This window comes from Trachypithecus francoisi, unplaced genomic scaffold (assembly GCF_009764315.1).
Source record: "Trachypithecus francoisi isolate TF-2019V2 unplaced genomic scaffold, Tfra_2.0 Lachesis_group5, whole genome shotgun sequence".
In the NCBI taxonomy this organism is placed as follows: Eukaryota; Metazoa; Chordata; class Mammalia; order Primates; family Cercopithecidae; genus Trachypithecus; species Trachypithecus francoisi.
In genome coordinates, this window is record NW_022681470.1 from 33049527 (window position 1) to 33076966 (window position 27440).

The following is a 27440-nucleotide window of genomic DNA, read 5'->3' on the forward strand; positions in this document are numbered from 1 at the left end:
CTAACTGAAGCAGAAAGCAGAAAAGTTTTACTGCAACTAAATTTGACTCTGAGGGCAAAAGGGAAGTATATTAGGTAGTGTGAATTTAAGTCAGTAGGTAATTTATTCAATATCTTAAGCCTCATTCTCTCTTATTGTGTGTTTCCTGTTTGTTAAAGTAGTTTCAGACATTGACAAGTATTGTGTGAGAGACAGTATGTATATGAGGGGGCAGGGGCATATATTTTGGGGCTAGAAAGTCTATCACACCCTAGATTTTTTTCCTACATAAGAAGCTGCTTTTAAATGCTACTTTTACCCCTTGGAGCCTGGGTCAAATGTGTGAAGAACTACAAGATTTGGACCCAATTTGGATTTATTGCCATTAGAATAAAAGATTGAACTCTGAACTGTCAGTGCTTATGCAGGAATAAAAGAAAACAAATGAAACTTATAAACCCTGCAAGCAGATTGTTTCAAATTGGAGGAAGATTGCAAATCCGAATGCAAACACTAAAAGTGTTAAAGAAGATTGTGTTAATTCTTGTGTATGCAAGTGAATTTAAAATAATTTTATTCTTAAAATTACCAATATTTATGGGATAGCTGGAGACAGATTTATTGGTCACAAACTAAGGATGGTATTTTTATTTTTGATGTTCTGAATTAGAAAATAGAGCATAAGTAGTACAATGGGTCACAAAATCATCTGAGTGATGACTGCGTAAGCAAATTTAATAAAGTTCTGAATTAGAAAATAGAGCATAAGTAGTACAATGGGTCACAAAATCATCTGAGTGATGACTGCGTAAGCAAATTTAATATTTAGTTCTTAAATGGGTGTGTCATTCTTTAATTCCTTTTAGCTTGTCTAAATTTTTTTGAGTTCAACTTCATTTTTAAGTCTACTTTGTTTTCTCAGAAGGATAGAAAATAAAAATAATAATTCTCGATCACTGATATTCCTTCAAAACGGCAAGTTCAAAAATATCTGCATGTAAAAGTATAACCAGAAAAATAAATAAGCATAATGTAATGCAAAGATTTTATTCCTTCATTCATCCTTTTGTTCATCCAGAATTTGACCAATTTTTATTCAGTGTCTTCTACTTAACACGATATTTGTTAGGCTCTGGTTAATATGGTGCTCTTTAGAACTTCCATGCCAGTGGAAAATACAGGCAAATGAAGAGTTGATTAAAATACAGTACTGTGTGATAGCTGCCATTCTAAACATATGCACAAGTATTATTGGAACACTTATGAGGATCATCTTTCCTGGATGAGGCAATTTGGGTTGGTTTCTAGAGAAAGTGGCACATGAACTGAAGATGAATAAGAGCAAACATTGGAAAGGGCGTGGAGTTCCAGGGATGACATTACATACTTGGGAGCAACTGGTTCAAAGGCAGAGAGGCACATCTGAGTGATAACTTGGAGAGTGAATCCTGGAGTAGTAAAGCTGGAATGCAGAGTGAGAGTAGAATGAGATGAGAAGTAAGGCCAGGACAGAACTCTGCATGCCATGCTAATTTGGCACTTTTCCTAAAAGGAAAGCCTTTGAAGGGTTTTGACCAGTGGATTGGCATGATCAGATCTGTTTTTCTGAAGGACACTGCCAGTAGGAGTGTGGCAAATGGATGGAGGGTGGAGTGTGAGAACCGTGGTCTGGGATCAAGTTAGAAATTATTGCAGTAATCCAGACAAGTAGTGTGAAGTCCTGAACTAGACTGTTAACTATTTCCCAAAGACATAAAAACAAATCTCTTACACAATCCTGGGCCAGATGCTTTAAACAGTTGCTTAGAAGAAAGCAGATAATATCTGCTTGCAGGCAGGGATAGTTAATTTATTTTTTTCTCATTAAAAAAACAAAGCAAAACCTGCCAATACAATTTCAAAGCCATATGATATTATAGGCCTCTCCAAGAAAGAACAACAGATAAGCAGACATTAGCTCATCTATGCTTACAAATAGTCTACTCCCCTTTCAGGCAACCCTATGCAGGTTAATCAGAACCAAAACCGTAACTCTTAATTGTAACATATGTCCTGTCATCTGATAATGTATTTTCAAGTTTGTACAGGTATGACCCTATGCCACAATGAATGAATGAACTAGAAAGATCAAAGTTATTTGATCTGGTTCTGTGATTTATAATTTCCAAATCAACATGAAGAGAAAATAGCAGGCATCAAACATCCATCTATGCTTGTACCAGGTCATACACTGTAATTCTATCCAAGTACAAGTTTCCATGGTAAACAGGGCAAGACTTGCCAATACTTCACAGGTTTCCAAAAAGCAGCTATGTCTCTCTTGGGAGAACTTTGTAACTGGAAAAGAAAATCTTTATGGATGAAATCTCCAGCAAAATAAAGTCACAGACTGTATTTCTGCAGGAGACTTTTTGCCAAATGTCTCATCAACAAGTATGGCTCTGGCAGTGACCCGTCCTACTATAGAGGTGGTAAAATACTCCCGCCAAACCTTGTTTTCATTTGCTCACGACTTCCTAGAAAAAAAAAAAAAAATCTTACTTTGAGTTGAAATTTTTCATGTTTTATCTTAGTCCAAAGGTGACTTAAAATTTTTTTTTTTGGAAAGTTGAATTAAATTCAAGTGAAATTTGTAAAGTTTAGTCATTTGGGTAGCTATGTGTACACAAAGATCTCACTGGGTAACACCAAAAAATTACATTTTCCTTTTCCTTGTGACTGTTGGAAGACTAACTCCTTTTGGCTGTTCTTTTAGAAAGGATTTAATCCTGTTAGGGTCAGGAAATTGACTATTTTTTCAGTTTATTTAAACAGGTTTTTGGCTACAAAGAATTAATAAAGTAAGACTTCATATATAAATGTACTAGTAGGTTTTTTGAAAAAAATTACAATGCCTTTATGTATTTGATATAAATTTTTTAAAATGATGCGTTTAATTCAATTAAATCTAACAAATCTACTAAGTACCAGGCAGTAAGTGAGTGGTCAGTGTTTGGGGTATGTATAGCTGAAAAGGCAGTTCTTATTGTCAAGGAATGTATTATTTGGCAGTGGACATAAGAGCGACACAAAAGACAATAATATGAGGTGGAATATAATAAATATAATACATGGTAAAGCAGAGATATAAGCAAGGTGACATAGGACTGCCTAAGTGGGAGAAATTAATGTTGACTTGAGGATAGGAATAGTTTTTTCTGGGTTTTGAAGGATTGAGGTGGGTGAAAATCAGTGAATTAGGAAGAACATTTCAGATTAGAGACTAGTGTGAGCACAGCCATAGAGGTTAAAAGTGGGACTAGTCAAGGTGGCTGGAGTGTTGGATATTAGAGAGGAAGGAATAGGAAAGAAAGTGGAAAATGTAGGCTCAGAGATTCTCAATGGTGTGCTCTTAGTGTTTCAGGTGGATGGTTCTTTGTCATCCCAGGAGTGTGTATTTCTGGTCCCAACCTTCTAAAAGTCAGTGGTGCTCCCTCGCCATGGGGGAAAACTGGAAAGAATCCTCCCTCAACACTTTAAAACACCTCCTGGGGGAGGCAGTGTCACCCTGTAGAAAACGAATGAGAGGCTTTGGACACCAAGTGTTGGGACAAGTTCTAAGTGGTTGTGACCAGAGCAAGTAAATAATCAGACTTGCGAGTCACAACAATCATTTTGGAGACTGAATCAGAGGAGGGAAAAATTGGATAATTAATTCAATTCAGTCTATTGCAGTTGCCTAGGCAAGAGTTGGTGTGGACTTGAACTAAACAATTTCATCACTTTCATGCCTGAAAATATTAATAGATTTTTTTTTAAGCTATTCTTCTTGCTTCTGAAACTCCATAGTGCTGCATTGCAGAACTCTTTGTGCTGTAGCTGCTTTCCTGTTTTTTCTCTCCCCAAATTAATATCATATGGTAAATTCAGTATTACAAAAACAAGATTTTTAGAGGGTGATCATAAAACCCTTTCTACAACACATTTTCTAATTATAGAATAAACACATGGGGGATGGAAAGCCCTATTTAAAAAACAAGACACAAAGAAAGCTGTTTCTCTGTTTCCTTTTAGATCGTGTTTGGATTCTTTCACTTCTTGACTATCTTCTTTGCCTTTTTTTTTTTTTTTTAAAGGAAGCCTCTGTTGACAGTCGATTGAATGATTTTAAATCCCAGATGTCAGTGTAGTGGAAACTCAAAGTGGATAGGCAGATGGAATCTGTCAGAAGCACTACTAGTGGCCAAAACAGAAGACGGTGCCCAAGGCGAAGGAGGCAAGGAGATAGTACCATGACTCTGAGGAGTGCAGGAAACCTGCGAGACTGGTGGTGGAGGCCAAGGGCCACCCTGACATAGGACCAGTCTGCATGCATCAAAAGGGTGTCCTGACTCAACACAGCAGCTGTAATCACATCTTGTAATGTGTCCTCTCCCAAATGCTGAAATATTGCTGCCTTCTGGTTTTCCAAAGAAGCATTGGAAGGGACTGTACTGACAGACGATAAACCACAGATATGTTATGCTTAGATCTTCCTTTAAAAAGTCTTCTTCAGGAAACTTTCAGGTGGTTTTTTGTTTGAAGCAAAATGAGGCTTCAGCACTTTAAACAGTTGAAAATTTGTACCACATTTATGCAGTGGCCCAAGAACTTGAGATCACAAGTTCGAATCTGATCCTTTTCATTAGCAAGACTCCTATTCTCCAAACCTCATCTTCTGGCCAGGTTCTCATTGAGGGTTTCCAAAACTAGCTTTAGTCTCCACCCAGATTTTCTGGGGCTATATTCCCAACAGGTTTCCTTGTGAAAAATTGTTAATTTTGCTCCTCATTGAGAAATATACTGAAAAAATGATAATGTTTTAAATTTCTTTGGTATTTTATATGTTATTAATCATTTTTGTAAACATTGGCTCATTAAATCTCTTGAATCTCAGAGAGTTTAAGGGATTTACCTAAGGTCACGGAATAGAAAACCCAAAACTCAACTTCAGGTCTTCTGACTCCAAGTCCATGCTATTATCTGTAAAGTTGGCTATTTGATGTCCAGCGCTTTTATCCCCTGAATTGGTGATGAAGAGGGCCAGAGACTTCTTAGTAGTAAACCCTCTTGGTTCTGACCTAGGGTCTGATGCTTTGAATAATGACGGTCAGTTTTATTGGTAGCTTCAAGCAGTCTTTTAGAAATTGCTACTGATAGCATAAGGTTTTAAGGATCACAGCCCTCAGTGACAGGGTTCCAGTGCCCCCATCTCCTGGTGACTATTACTTTCTATATTGTTGCATCCACTGATCCTTGCAGCATTTTTTGCTGGCTGTGGTAACTCCCAGTTACTCCTGCCTACAGCTCTTGAAAGGTCCTCTGGATCCTTCTAGTATCTTGTTTCCTGGAATGACTCCTTTGCAGGGAGACGGCTCAGCAGCATTATCTCAGCACCACCTCTAAGGGCAGATCAACTTGTGCTTTCCAACTCTTGTTGGAACTTCTTCAAATTGGTCCCCAAAGTGACTTGGGGAAGCAAGACTATCCAAGGTCCAGTAACTTCATACTGCTAGTTTCTAGGGTTCTTTTGAACTCTGAGACAGATTTGGGTCCACTGAATATCTGCTGGTTCAGCGTGTGTGCCTTTATTCTTCTCTCAGAAGTCATGTGTGGAGCCTACACAATTTCTATTTACAGGCTCACTCTTTCCCTTATTATGCATTCATGGTAGGTGAGTCCCTGAAGCTGCCCTAACTATCTCCAGGTTCTCAAGATCTCATGATTTTCTAGAAGGACCCCCCATAACCAATTAACAATAATAGCAATAAGGTAAGTTTATTTAGGATTTGTCACATGTCAAGACCTGTTATAAATGCTTTCTTTTTTGAATAATGACTTCTTTTCCTCAGGGTAGATACCCAATGGTGGGATTGCTGGATCAAATGGTAGTTCTACTTTTAGTTCTTTAAGGAATTTCTACACTGTTTACCATAGTGTCTATACTAGTTTTCATTACCACCAGCAGTGTAGAAGTGTACCCTGATCACTGCATCCATGCCAGCATCTACTGTTTTTGATTTTTCGATTATGGCCATTCTTTCAGGGGTAAGATGTTATCGCATTGTGGTTTTGATTTGCATTTCCCTGATCATTAGTGATTTTGAGCATTTTTTTATATGTTTGTTGGCCATTTGTATATCTTCTTTTGAGGATTGTCTACTTGCACACGCATGTTTATAGCAGCACAATTCACAATTGCAAAGTCGTGGAACCAGCCCAAATGTCCATCAATCAATGAGGGGATAAAGAAAGTGTCAGATATATATATATCCATATATGTTTTCATATATATATCCATACATGTGATATATATCCATATATGTATTCCATATATATGTACGTATACATATATATACATGATGGAATACTATGTAGCCATAAAAATGAATGAATTAACAGCATTTGCAGTGACCTGGATGAGATTGGAGACTATTATTCTAAGTAACTCAGGAATGGAAAACCAAACATCGTATGTTCTCACTGATATGTAGGATCTAAGCTATGAAGATGCAAAGGCATAAGAATGATACAATGGACTTTTGGGACTTGGGGGGAAGAGTGGGAGGGGGAAAGAGATAAAAGACCACAAATATGGTGCAGTGTGTAGTGCCTGGGTGATTGGTGCACCAAAATCTCACAAATCACCACTAAAGAACTTACTCATGTAACCAAATACCACCTGTACCCCAATAACTTATGGAAAAAAATAAATGCTTCTATTAACTTTAAAAATCCTTGTTACATAAGCAGAATATGTATGGAAAAAACATCCTCATAACACACCCCTGAGGAAAAAGAATCTTACAAAGTTGAGAAAAACTTGCCTGAGAGGTAATGAATGTGAGATATGCCTTCTGGTCATTTCTAAATTCCAGAAGTTCCTAGTGAATCTATGTAACATTAAAAATGTGAGTGCATCCTTTATCCTCCTTGTAGAGTGCCACATTTTCCCTGAAGGCAGACTTCTTAAGATTCATGTGGTCTGGACAGAGCTAAGACTTCTGTGGTAGACATTTCTTTCTTACCCAACAGACATTCCTTATTCTTGCTAACATCCCTGATTTTGTTCAGATGACAGTGGGCTGCTGAGCCACAAGGGATTGGGTCCTCATTGGCCTCACTTAACCATAGCAATCCCATTCTCCTTGCATGCATGTTTGATCTAGGGGCAGGCAAGTGACCCAGTTTTGGATCTATGGAAAGCTTCTAGACAGGACAGTTCTCTCTGAGTGAAGACAGAACTACATGAAGATAAAGCCCTTTTTTTTTTTCCTCATGCTTTCCTTCCTGCTTTGGATAGTATTGACTGAGGAGCTAATATCTTGGGCTCTGGAAGGTTGTGGCCACGAGATTACAAGCTAGAGGGCAGTAATTAGTATCCTTCAGATAGAAAAGTGGCATAATAAAAAAAGAAATCTGGGTCTTAATGACATCGAGTCCCCAAGTTAATCCCATGACCACTTCTAGATTTCTCTTGAGGTCAATAATAAATGTTCTTATACTACTCAAAATGTGAATAGTACACACCAATTTACAAACTGTTACTCCTCTATGAAGAGATAAGAACATAATTTGATAATAAGGATTTAGATACTATTATTACAATTTGGCATTGTCACAAAAGTCAAGCCAGTAACAGGTAGATTTGTCTCATTGAATAGGGTATTGACCAGTGCAAGACAAATTAGAAATTAAAATAACAACAATAATAAGTAGACCTTCACCATAGATAGTTTAGTTGAATTTTTTGTTACTTTCAGCTGACAGTATATATTTTTAATGTACAGACCTCTTAAGAAAAGAAGGTTATGTACAAATGCTTGATATACTCTTGAATTTGAATAGCCTTATTATTTCAAATAGTATAGACCTAAACAGTAGGCCTTCTACTTTAGAGGCTATCTTAATAAATGACCAAAAATGTGTCTTTTCATTTGACTGATTCTTCTGTGATCGTCACACTTGGAGGGAAAACCAAGCCACTTGAGGAAAGCAGGCTGGCACAGAGTAGTCCCTTATTAAATAGAGCAGAAGTGTGGGGTTGGCAACATTCAGCTTAGTGCTGTCTCACAGGGTCCTTCAGAGGTTCCTCCCACCTCTCTAGCCTGATATTCCTCATCTCTTCTCCCTTCTACTTGTTTTTGATCTCAATATGATTCTGATTAATCTCTAACAGGGTTTTAGCAAACAAGTTCCCATAAGGCCACTTAAGACTTTGGGTCTTTAGGAAAAATCACTATTCTCTATGAGTCTCAGTTTTCTTGTTTGTGAAATGGGGATAATGGGATTCTCATTATATAAAAAATAATAACAGCAACAACAATAACAATAATAATACTTAACGTTTATTGCATGCTTCATGTGTGCTTAGTACAATTTTAAGCCCTTTATAAGCATTACCACACTTAACCCTCTTAACTTTTTGATGTATATGCTACAATTTTATGTCCATTATATAAATGAGGACTATGACGCCTGGTTACACAGCTGGTAAAACAGCCATGGTTTGAACCCTGATATGACCACTATACTGCAGCTCCTTGTATAAATGTAAGGAATTATCAAAATTATATGATGAAAAACGTGGAAGCAAAAATGGCCTATTCAACGATTTTGTCTGCAATGAACCACCCATTTATATCATCATAATAACATGATTACATGTGTAGTAATGAGCTGTTTCACAACACCCCCAAAAATCAACCCAAACATTCTGGCTAGTTTCCTGTTCAGGAGTTTCCAAAAAGTAAACTCAGTTATTGTGTTGAAATTTGTAGATTAGAAAATGTGAAGAGTTTGGAGTGTATTGCCAACTGGAACAACCCTTTTCAGGTTGATCACTGAACAGCCAGAGGTGGTGGGAAGATCTGCTTCATTTTGTGGTAAAAAACCTATTTGATGGAAGTCGAAGGCAAGGCTGAGTCCAGGAAACATATGAGACCAGGAATCAGAAGAGCTGGTGTTCAGGGCTAGGTCTTTTACCACCTGATCCAGTGACACTGGACAAGTCATTTAACCCTTCCAAGTGTCAGCTTTCTTTGTGGTGAGTGTATTAGTCTGTTCTCACACTCAAGGTTGCATGGGGCCTGTATCCCCTTTCTTATGACCAATTTCTCTCTCTTAGAATGGGAATTCTAATAAAGAAATATCCAAGACTGCATAATTTATAAAGAAAAGAGGTTTAATTGGCTCATGGTTCTACAAGCTGTACAGGAAGCATGGCTGAGGAGGCCTCAGGACACACAATTATGGTAAAAGGGGAAGGGGAAACACATCTTACATGGCTCAAGCAGGATGGAGAGGTGACACACACTTAACCAGATCTCATGAGAAAAGCAAGGGGAAAATCCACCCCATTAATTCAATCACCTCCCAGCAGGCTCCACATCCAACACTGAGGATTACAATTCAACATGAGATTTGAGTGGGAACACAGAGCTGAACCATATCATTCTGCTCTTAGCCCCTCCCAAATCTCATGTTTTTCTCACGTTTTAAAATACAATAATTTCTTCTCAACAGTCTTCCAAAATCTTAACTCATTCCAGCATTAACTCAAAAGTCCAAAGTCCAAAGTCCCACTGAGACAAGGCTAGTCCCCTCCACCTATGAGCTTGTAAAACTAAAAAACAGTAACTTCAAAATTACAATGGGAGTACAAACATTGGGTAAATATTCCCATTCTAAGAGGGAGAAATTGGCCATAAGAAAGGGGATACAGACCCCATGCAACCTTGAAACCCAGCTGGGCAGTCATTAAATCTTAAAGCTACAAAAGAATCTCCTTTGACTCAGTGTCTCACATCCAGGCCACAGCAGTACAAGACGTGGGGTTTCAAGCCCTTGAGAAGCTCTGCCTCTGTGGCTCTGCAAGGATTAGCCCCTACAGCTGCTCTCAAGGGCTGACATTGAGTGCCTGAGGAATTTCTAGGTCCGCAGTGCAAGCTGTTGGTGTGTTTATCATTCTGGGGTCTGGAGAACGGTGGCTCTCTTCTCACAGTTTCACTAGGCGGTGCCCAGTGGGGACTCTGTGTAGGGGCTCCAACCCCACATTTCCCCTCTGCACTGCTCTAGTAGAGGTTCTCTATGAGGGCTCTACCTCTGCAGCAGACTTCTGCCTGGACATCTAGGCTTTTCTGTACATCTTCTGAAATCTAGATGAAAGTTTCCAGGCCTTAATTGTTACACTCTCTCAAGCTTAACACCATGTGGAAGCTGCCAACCCTTATGACTTGCACCCTCTGAAGCAGCAACCTGAGTACCTGGGCCCCTTTGAGCCAAGACAGGAGCTACAGCAGATGGAATGCAGGGAGTGGTGTCCTAAGGTTGTACAGGGCAGTGGGACCTGTTCTCTCTAGGCCTCAAAGGCTATAATGGGGGCTGCCTCAAAGGTTTCTAAATGCCTTAGAGGCCTTTTTCTGATTGTTTTGGCTATTAACATTTGGCTCCTCTTTACTTATGCAAATTTCTGCAGCCTGCTTGAATTCCTCCCCAGAAAATGGGTTTTTCTTTTCTAACTCATGGATAGGCTGCAAATTTTCCAAACTTTTATTCTCTGTTTTTCTTTGAAATTTAAGTTCCAGTTTTACTTAATGTCTTTGCTCATGAATATGAGCATATGCTGCTAGAAGCAGCCAGTCCATATCTTGCTAGAAGCAGCCAGGCCACATCTTGAACTCTTTGCTACTCAGAAATTTCTTCTTCCAGATACCCTGAATAATCACTCTCAAGTTCAAAGTTTCACAGATCCCTAGGGCAGGGGCACAATGCTGCCAGTCTCTTTGCTAAAGCATAGCAAGAGCCATAATCCAATCACCTCGCACTAGGCCTCACCTCCAATGTTGGGGATTACAATTCAACCTGAGATTTGGGTAGGGACACAGAGCCAAAGCATTTCAGTGAGGCTCAGATGAAGATAGCAGAGGTATATATTGCTTATAGACTGTAAAACACTGTAAACATAATTTTGGTTAATTTCTATGTATATTTACATTAGTGCCTGTATCTATAAATATATATTTGTATTAGCAATCTTGAAACTGTGGTATATTTGGACAATGTAGCAAAAAATTCCACTGTCTCAGAGATAGGCTCTCTGGGTTCTGTCTTACTCTAGCTCCAGCCTGCTATGGCAATGTTTTCTTCCATGAAAACAGAGCAATGTGTGTGGTGTGGAGGGAGGGCTTCTAAATGGTCTCAAGGATGCTGTGCCATTTGATCATAAAAAATACTGAGATACTTCACTTTCCTTAGATATTAATGAGCAGATGTTGCTACTCTCACATTTCCGCAAGCTAAAACACATTTTCAAAGCACACCAGAGCTCTGCTCTTCTGACACGTGAAAAGGAGCCTGCACAGCCATCAGTCAAAATGGTAGCACTTGGACACAGCTCAGGTGTTATCTGTCAAGGCAAGGAACTTGTGCACATGTTTAAAAGCTTGTGCGCATGTTTCAAAGTGCGCTTGTTACTGGAGTGCACACTGCATGGCCAGTGTTATGAAAGGATTTTCAAATTCCAGCATGTGACTAGGGTTAGCAGTATTAGCCGTGCTCAGAATATCAGAGCTACAAAGGTGTGTGTAGAGAATGAGGAAATTGAGATTCAGAGAGGGTACAAAAATTGCACGAGCCTGCACAGATAATTGGCAGTAAGCAGAACTGGAACCTAGCTGGCTGATTCCCAAGCTGGCTCTTTCTGTTGTCCTGTATGGCCTTATTTACAAAGATGATATTATTAAAATTATCCTGAGGAATTGCTCAAACAAATCATCACAAAATATCTAAATAACACAAAACCTCTCAATTACTCAGATTACTTATGTATTTTCCACACATCTGATGTGAGACATGCAAATAGTTTTAGCAATTTTTTAAGCTAATATATAGCATGCATACATAATTTAGTAGCATTCCCTGACTTATTTCTGGGAGATATATATTACTACAAATATAATGTTGTTATATCAAGCTGATGAAACTTTGTATTTGAAGATTTCTCTTTTTGATCTTCTATTTCATAGGCATCTGAGGCAGGTCTCTCTTTGAAAGAAGTCTTATTTTGTGTGGAGTACAATGTAAGCACTTATCCTAGATCAATCAAAGGAAAGATATAGTGGTGAAAAACAATTACAAGGGGAATGGCATACTAGATATATAGCAAGACCTGAGGGTCATGGTGGATTATTAACAAAATATGAGTTTACAATGGCTTATTGTAAAAGCAAATGATATATTTAGACATTTCCAATGGAGTAATCTGTGTTATAGCCAGAAATATAGTAATTTCCCCATTATTCTCAGTGTTTGTCAGTCCTTTAATTTAGCATTGAGTCTACTTTTGTACTTCTTTTCAAGTAAATTGGATAAATGGCAAAGGAAGAGTGGAAAAGAGGACAGTTAATAAGCATGAAGAAGAAAACATTTCAATCATGTAATTATTATAAAAGATATTATTAGTTGCTAGAACAGGATGGACGGTCAGATGAGATATCAAAAAAGTGTCCAATTACAATATTCAGTGAGAGTTAAATGACATATAGCTAACATTTACTGGGTACTTATGACATGTCAGGCATAATGCTCAGTGCTGTTCATGAATGATCTCATTTAATTCTCACAAAACCCTATATGGTCAGTACTATTATTACCTGTCTTCAATAGATAGGAAACTGAGGTTGAAAAATGTTCAATAACCTTCCTAAGATCACACAGCTAGAATGCAGATGGAAAGACACTGTTGGCCACCCACCCAACAGCTATTTCTTCCTTTTTTATGCAAAGAGTACCCCAATATTTTTATCATGGGAGGCAGGAGGAGGCACACAGTCCCTCCCCAGCTACAGGGGGTGACCTTTAGTTGGTCTAATTCAATTATGGTGATGTCCTTTCCCTTGCCAAGTAGTTGCCTCAAGCATGAGAGTGAAACATAATTTTGTCTAACGAGACATGGGAAATTCACTGTGGGGCTTCTGGAGAGCTTATTCGTGTTCTTAAAAAGACACTTTACCCTTTGCCTGCCTGTGGATGGTGCTGTGGTGTGAAGTTGGGGTGTGTGGGACTCTTGAAGGCATCAGGCTGAAGTGAAAGGAGAAAACCAAAGAACAAAGGTAATATTCATCTGTCCTTAGAATGGACAGATGAAAAGACTGTGCTGCATTAACCAATCCTAATACCACCCTATCTCAGGACTTATGAGATAAAATAAATACTCTTATCACTTAAACCACTTTTAGTAGGTTTTCAGCTATTTGTTGCTGAATGCATCTTTACTGATAAAGTGAAAATGCTAGGATTTAAAGCCAGGTTACTACTACAAAAAATTGAAGGAGACAAGGAAGCAATTGACAGATTAAATCAAGCAGGATAATCAAGCCAACTGTATTGCTAGGGAGAAAAATGGCGTTTAAAATTATTAAGGGGTGGCTTGGAGTTATGAGAAATGAAAAAAGAGTTGTGACTGTATATTAATTGTATGCATTTTTTCATTTACTGGCCAATGATTCAACTCTGCTTGTCCAGGCTTATGTAAATGCAGCATGTGAGCCATCTTACAAAGGTAAGTGGTACTGGAAAGGAGAGTACGCAAACAGAACAGTAAGATGGATGAGGCCATTCTGATTATATATGAATATTGTTCAAAATCCTATCTCAGGCTGATGGTACTAGGATTAGATTAGGGTGTGGTGTCTCCAGCTTGGACTTGGGTGGCTGGGTTGGCTGGAACTTACTCTAGGTCAGAAATTCTCAGTGTAATTTCTGAACCCCTAGTGGTTCTTGAGTTCCTTCCAGGGTCTCCATGAGGCCAAAACTATTTTCAAAATAATATTAGTATTTGACTATTTTCAGTCTCAATATCTGGTGAGTGAACAGTGAAGTTTTTCATCATTGCATGAAATGTGCTATTAAAAAAGATGCAAAGTGAAAGCAGATATGAGAATCCAGCTGTCCTCTATTAAGCCAGATATGTTAAAATTTGCAAATCTGCAAAGCAATGTTATTCTTTTCAATAAGTTTTTAAAAAATGATTTCTTCATGAAAAGATGCCATTTATATTAACATGAAATTAGTTTATTATTGTCATTTAAAAATAAATAAGGAAATAAATATTTTAAAATTCTCAGTTTTAATTTCCAATACGGGACATTCGATAGTGAAAAACAATGTAACATTTCTTTGGGGTCGTCAACGATTTCTTTATTTTTTTGAGACAGAGTCTCGCTCTGTCGCCCAGGCTGGAGTGCTGTGGCATGATCTCGGCTCACTGCAACTTCCGCCTCCTGGGCTCAAGCGATTCTCCTGCCTCAGCCTCCTGAGTAGCTGGGATTACAGGCACGTACTACCACTTCCAGCTAATTTTTACATTTTAGTAGGGAAAGGGTTTCACCATTTTGGCCAGACTGGTCTCGAACTCCTGACCTCAAGTGATCCACCTGCCTCAGCCTTCCAAAGTGCTGGGATTATAAGTGTGAGCCACCACATCCGGCCTCAATAATTTTTAAGAGTCTAAAAAGTCCTGAGACCAAGAAGTTTGGGTACATTTGGTTTAGGCCTTGATGCTTAACGCTAAAAGAGAAGGGACAGTTGTAAGAGATATATCTTAACATGAAGAGAAATGGAAATTAAAAACAAGGTTCAAACTTATGTTTTAAATGGAAGGGTCTAGTTACAGTGGGAAAATCTAGGAAAAGAAGTTGTAGGACATACATTAATGAAACCAGAGAAAAGTGGAGATTCTATGTTGATTAATGCTGGGGGTGTGGTAGAGAAGTAAAAGGCAGGGTGCAGGAATTTTTTTTTGTTTTCATTTTTGATTTTTTCCAGTTTTATTGAGGTTTAACATTGTTTAACAAACAAAAATTGTGTATATTTAAGGGGCACAACTTGATGTCTTATTGTACATAGACATTGTGAAATGTTTACTACAATCAAGCTAATTAACATTTCCATCAACTCACATAATTAACTTTTTTTGGTGAAAACAATTAATATCTACTCAGGAAATTTCAAGCATATGATACAGTATTATAAACTGTAGTCTCCATGCTTCTGTATATTAGATCTCCAGAACTCGTTCATCCTGCATAACTGAAACTTTGTACCGTTTGACCAACATTTTCCCATGCCTGTGGTAGCTACCATTCTACTTTCCTCTTCTAAAAGGTCAACTTTTTAAGATTCTACATTCAAGTGAGATCATGCATTATTTGTCTTTCTGTACATGGCTTTTTTCGCTTAGCATAAAGTCTTCCAGTTTCATTCATATTATCATAAATGAGGAAATTATCTTTTTTTCACAAACTGAATAATATTCTATTGTATATGTAGATATACACCACATTTTCTTTATTCATTCATTCCGTGATGGACAGTTAGGTTGATTCCATATCTTAGCTGTTAGTAATAATGATGCAATAAACATGGGAGTGCAGATATCTTATCAACATACTGATTTCATTTTCTTTGGATACATACCCAGAAGTGGAACTGCTACATTATATGATAGTTCTATATTTAGTTTTTGGAGGAAACTTTATACTGTTTTCTATGATTGTACTAATTTAAATTTCTGCCAACAGTCAACAAGTGTTCCCTTTTCTCCACATCCTCACTAATACTTGTTATCTTTTGTCTTTTTGATGATAGCCATTCTAATAGATGTGGTTTCTTATGCATTTCCATGATGATTAGTGATGCTGAGTACCTTTTCAAATATCTGTTGGAAATGTGTATGTCTCCTGAGAAATGTATATTCACGTGCTTTGCTCAATATTAACTTCTCATCAGATGCATCATTTGTAAATATTTTCTTCCATTCTGTAGGTTAACTCTTCACTCTGTTGATTGTTTTCTTTGCTGTGCAGAGATTTTTGGTTTGATGTAATACCATTTGTCTATTTTTACTTTTGCTCTCTGTGCTTTTGACTTCATATTAAAAAAAATCATTGCCAAGATCAATGTCATGGAGATTTGCCTATGTTTTTTCTCTAGTCATTTTGTAGTTTCAGGTCTTTTGTTTAAGTCTTTAATACATTTTGAATTGATTTTGTATATGGTGTGAGATGAGGGTCTAATTTTGTTCTTTTACCTGTAGATATCCGTTTGTTCCAACATCATTTATTGAGTAGACTGTCCTTTCCCCATTGTGTGTTCTTGGTATCTTTTTGAAAATTAATTGGCTATAAAGGTAAAGGCATGGATTTATTTCTGAGCATCTTATTTTTCTTCCATTGTTTGATGTATCTGTTTTTATGCCAGTACCATGCTGTTTTCATTTCTATAGCTTTGTAGTATATTTTGAAACCAGGCAATATTATGCCTCTGGATTTGATTTTTGCTCAAGATTGCTTGGCTATTCAGAGTTTTTTGTGGTTTCACACAAATTTTAAGATTGTTTTCTATTTCTCTGAAAAATGTCACTGCACTTTTGATAGGGATTCCATTGAATCTATAGATTGCTGTTGGTTGCATGGATATTTTATCAATATTAATTTTTCCAATTCCTGAACACTGAATATCTTTTCAGTTATAATGTCTTCTTCAATTTCTTTCATCAATGTTTTATAATTTTCAGTGTACAGGTTTTTAACTTTCTTGGTTAAGTTTTTCCTATTTTATTATTGCTTTGATAGTTTTTATAGGTGGTATTGTTTTCTTGATTTCTTTTTTGGATAGTTTGTTGTCAGTGTATAGAAATGCTATTAATATTTGTATGCTGATTTTGTGTCCTGAAACCTTATTGAATTTATTTATTAGTTTTAACAACTATTTGGTGGAGTCTTTAGGTTTTCCTATATATATATAAGATCTTGGTGTCTATAAACAGGGACAATTTAACTTCTTCTTTTCTAATGTACTTTGATGTCTTTTATTTATTTCTCTTGCCTAATTTTTCTGACTAAGACTGCCAGTACTATATTGAATGGAAGTGGCAAGAGTAGGCATTCATGCCTGGTTCCTGATCGTAAAGGTAAAGATTTCAGCTCTTCACTGTGGAGGATGATGTTAGCTGTGGGCTTCTCATAAATGGCCTTTACTGTTTGGAGGTACATTCCTTCTATACTTAATTTGCTGAGAGTTATTGTCATAAAAGAATGTTGAATTTTGTAAAACTACTTTTTTGCATCTATTGAGATGATTATATTGTTTACGTCCTTTATTCTGCTAAAGTGTTATATTACATTTATAGATTTCTATACGTTGAACCATCCTTGCATCCCTGAGATAAATCCCACTTGATCATGGTGAATGATCCTTTTACTATGCTGTTGGATTTGGTTTGCCAAAATTTTGTTGAGAATTTCTGCAACTATATTAATCAAGAATATTGGCCTGTTATTTTTCTATTGTTGAAGTGTTTTTGTCAGGCTTTGGTATCATAATAATGCTGGCCTCATAAAATGCATTTGAAAATATAACTTATTTAATTTCTTGGAAGAGTTTAAGAAGGATTGGTATTAGCTCTTTAAATGTTTGAGTAGAATATAGCAGTGAAGCTTCAGGTCCTGGGCTTTTCTTTGATGAGAAACTTTTTATTAATGATTCAATCTCCTTATTGTTATTGATCTGTTCAGATTTTCTTTTCTTTTTTAACCTGGAGTGTCACTGACAGAAGTTCAGATTTTATTTCTGAATAATTGTCTTGGTAGTTTTATGTGTCTAGGAATTTACCCATTTTTTCTTAGGTTACGAATTTGTTGGTGTATAATTTTTTCCAATAATTTATTAGAATCTTTGTATTGTGATGGCTTTAGTTACAATGTCTTCTCTTTCATTTGAGATGATTATTTTGAATTCTTTTTCAGGGAATTCACAGATCTCCATTTCTTTTGGGTTGGTTATCAGAGATTTGTTTTTCGATTGTGTTGTGTTTTCTTTAATCTTCATGCTTTTTATAGGTTTGCCTTGTCATCTGTGCATTTGAATAAGCAGCTACCTTTCCCAATCTTTATGGAATAATTTTGACTCAGAGAGACCTTTACTGGTCAGCAGTACGTAATATGAGGCAAGAAAGAAAATGATTCCTTAGTAAGCACACTATTAAACTGAGGGCAAGGCCCCCTTATACCCTTACCTGGAAAAGCCTCAGTTCTGTGCTTTTCTCCAATTATACAGAGCAGTGCTAGCTGTAAGGGGATGCTCACCCTTTCCTTTTACTCCTAGCTGTCCTAGGAGACCAGGATCTCTAGGTTGTTACAGCTTTAAGTGAGTTAAAAACCAGCTCCATGGAGGGTGCACTAAGCTAGGAATAAGGTTCCTTTTACTTATTTCCCTCCCATATGGAAGAAAAACCTCATTTTGCACCTATTCCCAATCTTGAAGAGCAGTACTGGTATAAAAGTCTCACCTTCCTCTCTTCTTTGTTTCTAGATGGCCCTGGAGTTGGAATCTACAAGTTGTTCAGTAGTTAGGAGGGATAGAAATCAGCCCCAAGGAGGGCTCCTGAGAGGTCAGGAGGCCAGGCACTGAGACACATGCTCCAATCTCACTTTTCCTCCTATAGGAGCAGTCACAGGCCTAGGGGATCTTAGTGTTAAGCTAAGTCTGTTTGGAGGAGGGACTGATACAGGTAAAATAAAATTGCTCATTAACCCATATGAATGTGACTGCTTTAAGTTTGTTCTTTTCTAGAGTGCTTTTAGTTAGCTGGATTCTGGGTTTCTCTTCAAGGTGTTTTTGTATTAATATCATTGTTTTATTGCTGTTTCTGTGGAGGAATGAGAGGTAGAATTTTCTACTCTGTCATTTGCTCACAGGATTTTTCTTTTCAAGAAAACTTGTGGCTTCCAAGTGGATGAGGAGGGCTGTGAAGCAGTTATCCCTGCTGAGTTAGCTTAAACAGGAATTCTGGATTAAATGCTGTAAATTAAAACCAACCAGAATAAAAAAAATCCATAATTATTTGAGTTATAAGTATTGCCCAGAAGATATAATGAATGTAAATCATATAAATTAGAAACTTCTTGTCCTAATTCTGGCTATTTGAATAAGTTGAAAATCTGGTCTTATTTCAGTTCACAAGAAGTTTCCAATGGGATTATGTACTTCCGGTGTAGATTGTTTTTGTACCAAGTGGCCACATTACAAACTGGCCTTTTTACACAGAAGTTTTCAGCTGAAGGACTTTTAAAACTTCTTACTGAAATGTTTTCAAAGCAAGTGCAACCATTGTCCTGCTTTTGAACATTGAGCACATGAAAACCTTGTGAAAATAAATGGTTGGGAATTTCTAAGCTGAGAGAATAGTTGATGTTTCCCAATTGGCAGAGGAAAATGCAGAACCCCTGTGGAGGGACATTTCTTCAATGCATGACACACAAGATTTCCATAGATAAAGCCACAATGAAGATAAGCTCACATTTCAAAATTACAGCACACTAGACAAACTGTGAGTGACAGTATACCAATTAATAGAACTGTCATATGGTGACTGTCAAATATGCATAATTAAAATGATATAACAGATGAAATAAAATCACAAAAGTATTCTGAATTAGAATAGGGATTTAAAAAATAGTAAAATATGACTTTTAGAAATGGAAATATGTAAGAATTGAAATTAGTAGATAGGTTAAATATATTAAATAACACTGAAAAGAAAGTTAATGTACTAGAAGAGAAATCTCAGGAAGTTATCTGGAAAGCACTGAAAAGGAAGAAAATATTGGAGTTAAACGTCCCCGTCTGAGAGCTCTGAAGAGAGCAGTGGTTCTTGCAGCATGGCATTCAAGTTCTGAGAACAAACAGATTGCCTCCTCAAGTGGGTCCCTGACCCCCATGTAGCCTGACTGAGAGACACCTCCCAGTAGGAGCTGACAGACACCTCATACAGGCAGGTTTCCCTCTGGGACAAAGCTTCCAGAAGAAGGATCAGGCAGCAATATTTGCTGTTCTGCAATATTTGCTGTTCTGTAGCCTCTGCTGGTGATACCCAGGAAAACAGTGTCTGGAGTGGACCTCCAGCAAACTCCAATAGACCTGCAGCTCAGGGAACTGATTGTTTGAAGGAAAACTAACAAACAGAAATGAATAGCATCAGCATCAACATGAAGGACATCCACACCAAAACCCCACCTATGGGTCACCAACATCAAAGACCAAAGGTGGATAAAACCATAAAGATTGAAAGAAACCAAAGCAGAAAAGCTGAAAATTCCAAAAACCAGAGCACCTCTTCTCCTCCAAAGGATTGCAGCTCCTTGCCAGCAACAGAACAAAACTGGATGGAGAATGACTTTGATGAGTTGACAGAAGTAGGCTTCAGAAGGTCAGTAATAACAAATTTCTCTAAGCTAAAGGAGCATGTTCTAACCCATCACAAGGAAGTTAAAAACCTTGAAAAAAGGTTAGACGAATGGCTAACTAGAATAAACAGTGTAGAGAAGACCTCAAATGACCTGATGGAGCTGAAAACCACAGCACGAGAACTTCATGATGCATGCACAAGGTTCAGTAGCTGATTTGATCAAGTGGAAGAAAGGATATCAGTGATTGAAGATCAAATAATTAATGAAATTAAGCAAAAAGACAAGATTAGAGAAAAAAAAAACTAAAAAGAAATGAACAAAGCCTCCAAGAAATGTGGGACTATGTGAAAAGACCAAATCTGTGTTTGATTGGTGTATCTGAAAGTGACGGGGAGAATGGAACCAAGTTAGATAGATAGAAAACACACTTCAGGGTATTATCCAGGAGAACTTCCTCAACCTAGCAAGGCAGGCCAACATTCAAATTCAGGAGATACAGCGAACACCACAAAGATACTCCTTGAGAAGAGCAACCCCAAGACACATAATTATCAGATTCACCAAGGTTGAAATGAAGGAAAAAATGTTAAGGACAGCCAGACAGAAAGGTTGGGTTACACACAAAGGAAAGCCCATCAGACTAACAGCAGATCTCTCTGCAGAAACCCTACAAGCCAGGATAGGGTAGGGGCCAATATTCAACATTCTGAAAAAAAAGAATTTTCAACCCAGAATTTCATATCCAGTCAAATTTAAGCTTCATAAATGAAGGAGAAATAAAATTCTTTACAGACAAGCAAATGTTGAGAGATTTTGTCACCACCAGGCCTGTCTTGCGAGAGCTCCTGAAGAAAGCACTAAACATGGAAAGGAACAATGGGTACCAGCTACTGGAAAAACATGCCAAATTGTAAAGACCATCAATGCTAGGAAGAAACTGCATCAATTAATGGGGAAAACAATCAGCTAACATCATAATGACAGGATCAATTAACACATAGCAATATTAACTTTAAATATAAATGGGCTAAATGCCCAAATTAAAAGACACAGACTGGTAAATTGGATAAAGAATCATGACCCATCAGCGTGCTGTATTCAGCAGACTCATCTGATGTGCAGAGACACACATAGGCTCAAATTAAAGGGATGGAGGAAGATCTACCAAGCAAATGGAAAGCAAAAAAAAAAAAAAAAAAAAAAACAGGGGTTGCAATCCTAGTCTCTGATAAAACAGACTTTAAACCAACAAAGATAGAAAGAGAGAAAGAGAGCCATTACATAATGGTAAAGGGATCAATTTAATAAGCAGAGGTAACTACCCTAAATATATATGCACTCAATACAAGAGCACCCAGATTCATAAAGCATGTTCTTAGAGACCTACAAAGAGACTTAGACTCCCACACAATAATAATGGGAGACTTTAACACCCCACTGTCAATACTAGACAGATCAATGAGACAGAAAGTTAACAAGGATATCCAGGATTTGAACTCAGCTCTGCACTAACCAGACCTAATAGACATCTACAGAACTCTCCACCCCAAATCAACAGAATATACATTCTTCTCAGCAGCATATCTCACTTATTCTAAAACTGACCACATAATTGGAAGTAAAACACTCCTCAGCAAATGTAAAAGAACAGAAATCACAACAAACTCTCTCTCAGAACCACAGTGCAATTAAATTAGAACTCAGGATTAAGAAACTCACTCAAAACTGCACAACTACATGGAAACCGAAAAACCTGCTCCTGAATGACTACTAGGTAAATAATGAAATGAAGGCAGAAATAAAGATGCTCTTTGAAACCAATGAGAACAAAGACACGACGTAAAAGAATCTCTGGGACACACATAAAGCAGTGTGTAGGGGGAAATTTATAGCACTAAATGCTCACAGGAGAAAGCAAGAAAAATCTAAAATCAACACCCTAACATCAAAATTAAAAGAGCTAGAGAAGAAAGAGCAAACAAATTCAAAAGTTAGCAGAAGACAAGAAATAACTAAGATCGGAGCAGAACTGAAGGAAACAGAGACACAAAAAATCCCTCAAAAAATCAATGAATCCAGGAGCTGGTTTTTTGAAAAGATCAAATAAATAGACCACTAGCAAGACTAATAAAAAAGAAAAGAGAGAAGAATCAAAGAGATAACAATAAAAAATGATAAAGGGGATATCACCACTAATCCCACAAAAATACAAACTGCCATCAGAGAATACTATAAACACCCTCTGCAAATAAAGTAGAAAATCTAGAAGAAATGGATTAATTCCTGGACACATACACCCTCTCAAGACTAAACCAGGAAGAAGTTGAATCTCTGAATAGACCAATAACAGACTCTGAAATTGAGACAATAATTAATAACCTACCAACCAAAAAAAGTCCAGGACCAGATGGATTCACAGCTGAATTCTATGAGAAGTAAAAAGAGGAGCTGGTACCATTCCTTCTGAAACTATTACAGTCAATAGAAAAAGAGGGAATCCTCCCTAATTCATTTGATGAGGCCAGCATCATCCTGATGCCAAAGGCTGGCAGAGACACAACAAAAAAGGAGAAATTTGGACCAATATCTCTGATGAACATTGATGCAAAAATCCTAAAAAAAAAAAAAATACTGGCAAACTGAATCCAGCATAAATCCTCAAACCATAAATCCTATAAATCATAAATCCTACAACCATAAAATCCACATCAAAAAGCTTATCCACCACGATCAAGTTGGCTTCATCTCTGGGATGCAAGGCTGGTTCAACGTACACAAATCTATAAATGTAATCCATCACATAAACAGAACCAACGACAAAAACCACATGATTATCTCAATAGATGCAGAAAAGGCCTTTGACAAAATTCAACAACCCTTCACGCTAAAAACTCTCAATAAACTAGGTATTGATGGAACACATCTCAAAATAATAAGAGCTATTTATGACAAACCCACAGCCAATATCATACTGAATGGGCAAAAACTGGAAGCATTCCCTTTGAAAACTGACACAAGACAAAGATGCCCTCTCTCACCACTCCTATTCAACATAGTGTTGGAAGTTCTGGCCAGGGCAATCAGGCAAGAGAGAAAAATAGAGGGTATTCAATTAGGAAAAGAGGAAGTCAAATTGTCCCTGTTTATAGATGACATGATTGTATATTTAGAAAACCCCATCGTCTCAGCCCCAAATCTCCTTAAGCTGATAAGCAACTTCAGCAAAGTCTCAGGATACGAAATCAATGTGCAAAAATCACAATCATTCATATACACCAATAGCAGACAAACAGCCAAATCATGAGTGAACTCCTATTCACAACTGCTACAAAGAGAATAAAATACCTAGGAATACAACTTACAAGGATGTGAAGGACCTCCTCAAGGAGATCTGCAAACCACTGCTCAATGAAACAAAAGAGGACACAAACAAATGGAAGAATATTCCATGCTCATGGATAGGAAGAATCAATATTGTGAAAATGGCCACACTGCCCAAGGTAATTTACAGATTCAATGCCATCCCCTCAAGCTACCAATGACTTTCTTCACAGAATTGGAAAAAACTACTCTAACGTTCATATGGAACCAAAAAAGAGACCACATAGCCAAGACAATCCTAAGCAAAAAGAACAAAGCTGGAGGCATCACGCTACCTGACTTCAAACTATACTACAAGGCTACAGTAATGAAAACAGCATGGTACTGGTATCAAAACAGAGAGATAGACCAATGGAACAGAGCAGAGGCCTCAGAAATAACATCACACATCTACAACCATCTGATCTTTGACAAACCTGACAAAAACAAGAAATGGGGAAAGGATTCCCTATTTAATAAATGGTGCTGGAAAACTGGCTAGCCATATGTTGAAAGCTGAAACTGGATCCCTTCCTTATACCTTATACAAAAATTAATTCAAGATGGATTAAAGACTTAAATGTAAGACCTAAAACCATAAAAACTCTAGAAGAAAACCTAGACAATACCATTCAGGACATAGTGATGGGCAAAGACTTCATGACTAAAACACCAAAAGAAATGACAACAAAAGTAAAAACAGACAAATAGGATCTAATTAAACTGAAGAGCTTCTGTTACAGCAAAAGAAACTACCATCAGAATGAACAGACAACCTACAGAATGGGAGAAAATTTTTGGAATCTACCTGTCTGACAAAGGGCTAATACCCAGAATCTACAAAGAACGTAAACAAATTTACAAGAAAAAAACAAATGACCCCATCAAAAAGTGGCCAAAGGATATGAACAGACACTTCTCAAAAGAAGACATTTATGCATCCAACAGACATATGAAAAAATGCTAATAATCATCACTGGTCATCAGAGAAATGCAAATGAGATACCATCTCACAACAGTTAGAATGTAATCATTAAAAAGTCAGGAAACAACAGATGCTGGAGATGATGTGGAGAAATAGGAACGCTTTTACACTGTTGGTGGGAGTACAAGTTAGTTCTACCATTGTGGAAGACAGTGTGGTGATTCCAGAAGGATCTAGAACTAGAAATACCATTTGACTCAGTGACCCCATTACTGGGTATATAACCAAAGGATTACAAATCATTCTACTATAAAGACACATGCACACGTATGTTTATTGCAGCACTACAAGGCTTGGAACCAACCCAAATGTCCATCAGTGATAGACTGGATTAAGTGGCACATATACACCATGGAATACTATGCAGCCATAAAAAAGGATGAGTTCATGTACTTTGCAGGGACATGAATGAAGCTGAAAACCATCATTCTCAGCAAACTATTACAAGGACAGAAAGCCAAACACTACAGCTCTCACTCATAGGTGAGAACTGAACAATGAGAACACATGGACACAGGACAGGGAACATCACACACTGGGACCTGTCGGGAGGTGGGGGACTGGGGGAGGGATAGTATTTGGAGAAATACCTAATGTAAATGATGAGTTAATGGGTGCAGCAAGCCAACATGGCACATGTATACCTATGTAACAAACTTACACGTTGTGCACATATACCCTGGAACTTAAAGTATAATAAAAAATAACAAAGAAAGAAAATGTTGGAAAATAGAAAACATCAAGAGACATTGAAAATATAAGAAAATAAACATATCTACTAGGAGTTTTAGTAAGAAAGAATAAAGAGAATGGAGGAGGGGTAATATTCAGAGATAGAGTAGCTAAGAATTTTTTCAGCATTGATTAAAAAAACAAAAACAAAAACATAAGTCCTACTATTTAAGAAGCACAACCAGGTTCTTCGCAGAATAAGTAAGATAAATCCGCATATAGAGATAGCTTAGTGAAACTACAGAACATCAAAGACAGAAAGAATATAGACAATATATTAAATATATCAGATAAGACTAAGAAGAAAGTTAATGTACTAAAAGACGGTGGAACAATATCCTCAAAGTGTTAAGAGAAAACAAAATTAACCTAAATTCTATAACCAGCTAAACTCTTTTACTAATGAATTCCCTTAAACAAAAACAAAAACACATTTTCAAACAAATAAGAGTAAAATAACTTAGCATCAAAGAACCTAACTAAAGGAACTACTGAAGGATATAATTCAGGAAAACAAAATTGAACTAAGAAGCAAGGCATATGAAGGAATATTGAGCAAATGAACTGCTGTGTTCCCCCTTACTGCTGCTGGGTGTCCAGGGCCTTCCAGAGTAGGGGCTGAGAGTGGAGATCAGGTAGAGAGACGTATTCCCATTGCTGCACATTTATTTCTGTGCATTTATAACACATTTCTTCATAGGAGTGGTGTTGCAAATAGTGAATAAGTTCCCACTCTGGCCCTTCAAAGCCTATTGAACTCAAATGTTATCAACTCATAAAACTATCTGATGAAAGAAATACTTGAGATCAGAAAGAATTAAGCAAAGATACCAAGAGATTGCTAAATTCCCAAGTCAAAGTCTGGGGTGGTGGCACTGGAAGTCATGGGAATGAGGACAGTGAGTACACGAGCATTGGCTTCCTAAAAGAAACTCTAGATTCTTGCTCCGAAGAAACATGCGGGCTTCTCCTGGACTCCACTTAAGCTTTGCTTTTTTTTCTTCACTAGTTACTGATGATAAAAATGGAAGAATAAGAACCTTGGAAAAATATGATCAAAAGAGGATGTGATTGCCAGCCAACTTTTAGATTTCACAGAAAGGGCCCTTTTAGGCAAATACTTCTTTACCATGAGGGCCCAACTGAATTGCTTAAAGCACATTTAAGTGACGAGTCCTTTTTCTGGAAATAAACTCACTGGAGACTGAAGATCAGATGATTCTGCAGACAATGCATAACATAGAAACCCTCTGGAGAGAAGAAATGTCTGAGTCCAGCAGGAAGTGGGCACAGAAGGTCAGGAGAAGGGAGAGGATAAAATAGATGTTCTCGGTTGGTGCCAATGGTCCGCTGCAGGCAGTCCCATAAACATTCATAAGCTTGTCCCACAGTAGGGTAGAGTGCAGAGTCAGGACAGGTGGAGTGTAAAGGGAAATCCCAGGGTGGCTGGAAATGGATAGTTTCTAGGAAAGAGAACACATCAAGTAGGAAAAATTAAAGTTACACTGTACCCATCTTCACACTCAAATAGAGATGAAGCATGTGGAATACTACAGGGGAAAATGGAAGTCTGAGAGCACAAAATTATTTTGTAGGAGAGAAGAGAAATTTCTGTTCATAGAAACAGTAGATATTATGTTAGTATAGTTCTAATAGAAAGTTTTTAAACCTAAGCACAGTTGCTTGACTATAGTAAAGTCCATCTTAAACTTTTGATCAAACTAAAGATAATGCCTAGTATGATATAGTCAAATGAATGAGAAAGCAGGAAGTCATTAAAATATACTACTTTTCTATGAAGGATTTCCATTGAATAAAGCCTCGCTTTTTAAAGAACAAAATGGTTAATATTCTAGAAAGGTGCTGACAACCTTAATTAGCCTTTAATTGGGGAACAGGGATGTCATAATTAAGAAACCTGGCAGAATGAGAGCTGAGACACTGACTTGAAGGGTTATGTTAATTTGAAAAGTAATTTATGCTACATGATAATCTTAACTCCTGAGCTCCTCTTTTTTTTTCTATTTTTTTTAGCTCAGAAAATATAGACAGTGAATTACTATCCCTTCTCCTTTTTTCTTTATCCTGTCATTATCACCACTACTACATCATGAAGA

The 27440-nt window shown here is 37.3% G+C and overlaps 1 protein-coding gene across 1 annotated transcript in view; it reads left to right on the forward strand.

The window, feature by feature from the left end:
- Positions 1-27440, forward strand: part of PAPPA2 (pappalysin 2) — a 636503-nt gene that overhangs the window by 120673 nt on the left and 488390 nt on the right. The window lies entirely within an intron of this gene.